The sequence below is a fragment of the Bos indicus genome, chromosome 1 (genome assembly GCF_029378745.1).
Source record: "Bos indicus isolate NIAB-ARS_2022 breed Sahiwal x Tharparkar chromosome 1, NIAB-ARS_B.indTharparkar_mat_pri_1.0, whole genome shotgun sequence".
Lineage (NCBI taxonomy): Eukaryota > Metazoa > Chordata > Mammalia > Artiodactyla > Bovidae > Bos > Bos indicus.
The window spans coordinates 157,375,411-157,377,871 of record NC_091760.1 but is presented as its reverse complement, the minus strand read 5'-3'; positions in this window follow the sequence as shown (position 1 = coordinate 157,377,871).

The window sequence follows — 2,461 nt, the reverse complement described above, 5'->3', positions numbered from 1 at the left end:
AGAGCTGGAGCTGTCATGGTAAGAGTGTTAACTGCCTCGGTAGGGAGGCCAGAGGCCCCGAAACCGAAGGAGGAGATACGTGGCAAGTGACAGACCCTTTCCCTTCTCTGTTGATGACACCTGGTTCCGCCTGAACCTAGCTTTCTCAAATCTTGTGCTAACCAATGCGTTTTTCTTATGGAAATGTTTTGCTTCAACTGTGTTAATAACACTGTGTATTTGCTTTGGAATCTGCCTTTCTTCAAATTGGTTCTGCCTAAGACTAGCCTTTTTTTTTTTCTTTTCTCAAATCTTGGGCTGATAATGGCTCAAGAAAACAGTATCCATGTCAATTGTTTTATGACTGGGGATGAAGACTTTGTGCCATTCTATCTCAAAATGCATATTGTGGGAGAGGGGCCTGGTGAAACTCCTCCAGCCTTGAGGTGTTTCTTTTATTTGATTAGAAGTTTGCTAACAAGAAAATCCCATGGATGGAGGAGCCTGGTGGGCTGCAGTCCATGGGGTCACTGAGGGTCAGACACGAGTGCATGACCTCACTTTCACTTTTCACTTTCATGTGTTGGAGAAGGAAATGGCAACCTACTCCAGTGTTCTCGCCTGGAGAACCTGGGGGCAGGGGAGCTTGGTGGGCTGCCGTCTGTGGGGTCGCACAGAGTTGGACACGACTGAAGTGACTTAGCAGCAGCAGCAACAGACATAAAATACCTTGCTAAAAACTAGCAAGTGGGCACTCTGTCTGTCCCCTTCTGATGTCTATGTCAGAAGCTTTCCCTATCTCTATTATACTTTAATAAAACTTTGCTACACAAAAAGCTCTGAGTAGTCAAGCCTCATGTCTGGCCCTGGGTTGAAATCCTCTCCTCTAGAGATCACAAATCCTGGCATGGAACATGGCTTGCAACTGCAACCTTCGATGTGTCCCGATGTCAGACTATGTTGCAAAGTCACAATCATCAAAACTGTATGGCATTGGCAGAATAGCAGACACATAGACCAGTGGAAAAGAATAGGCAGCCCAGAGATAAACCCGCACACTTAGGGTCAATTTATGGCAAAGGAAGTAAGGATATACATAATGGAAAAAACAGTCTCTTCAATAAATGGTTCTGGAAAAACTGCAGCTACATGCAAAAGAATGAAATTAGAACATGTTGTCACACAACATACAAAAATAAAGTCAAAGTGGATAATGACTTAAATATAAGACTGGAAATCATAAAACTCCTAGAGGAAAACCTGGCAGAACATTCTTTGACATAAATTGTAGCTATGTGCTAAGTCGCTTCAGTCGTGTCTGACTTTTTGCAACTCCATGGACAGCAACCACCAGGCTCCTCGGTCCATGGGATTCTCCAGGCAATAATACTGGAGTGGGTTGCCATGCCCTCCTCCAGAGAATCTTCCTGATCAAACCAGTGTCTCTATGTCTCTTGCATTGGCAGGTGGGTTCTTTACCAGTAGTGCCAACTGGGAAGCCCAAATTGTAAATATCATTTCAGTCACCAGTCATGTCTGACTCTTTATGACCCCATGGACTGCAGCACGCCAGGCTTCACTGTCTATCACCAACTCCCAGAGCTTATTCAAACTCATGTCCATTGAGTCGGTGATGCCATCCAACCATCTCATCCTCTGTCGTCCCCTTCTCCTCCTGCCTTCAATCTTTCCCAGCATCAGGATCTTTTCCAATGAGTCAGTTCTTCACATCACGTGGCCAAAGTATTGGAGTTTCAGCTTCAGCTTAGCCCTTCCAATGAATATTCAGGACTGATTTCCTTAGGGATGGACTGGTTGGATCTCTTTGCAGTCCAAGGGACTCTCAAGAGTCTTCTCCAACACCACAGTTCAAAAGCATCAATTCTTCTGTGCTCAGCTTTCTTTATAGTCCAACTCTCACATCCATGCATGACTACTGGAAAAACCACAGCTTTGACTAGATGGACCTTTGTTGGCAAAATAATGTCTCTGCTTTTTAATATGCTGGCTAGGTTGGTCATAACTTTTCCTCCCAGGAGCAAGTGTCTTTTAATTTCAAGGCTGCAGTCACCATCTGCTGTGATTTTGGAGCCCCCCAAAATAAAGTCTGTCACTGTTTCCACTGGTTTAACATCTATTTGCTATGAAGCGATGGGACCAGATGCCATGATCTTAGTTTTCTGAATGTTGAGTTTTAAGCCAACTTTTTCACTCTCCTCTTTCACTTTCATCAAGAGGCTTTTTAGTTCTTCTTTGCTTTCTGCCTGCCATAAAGGTGGTATCATTTGCATATCTGAAGTTATTGATATTTCTCCCGGCAATCTTGATTCCATCTTGTGCTTCATCCAGCCTGGCATTTCATATGATGTACTCTGCATATAAGTTAAATAAGCTGGGTGACAATATACAGCCTCGATGTACTCCTTTCCAAGTTTGGAATCAGTCCGCTGTTCCATGTCTGGTTCTAACTGTTACTTCTTGA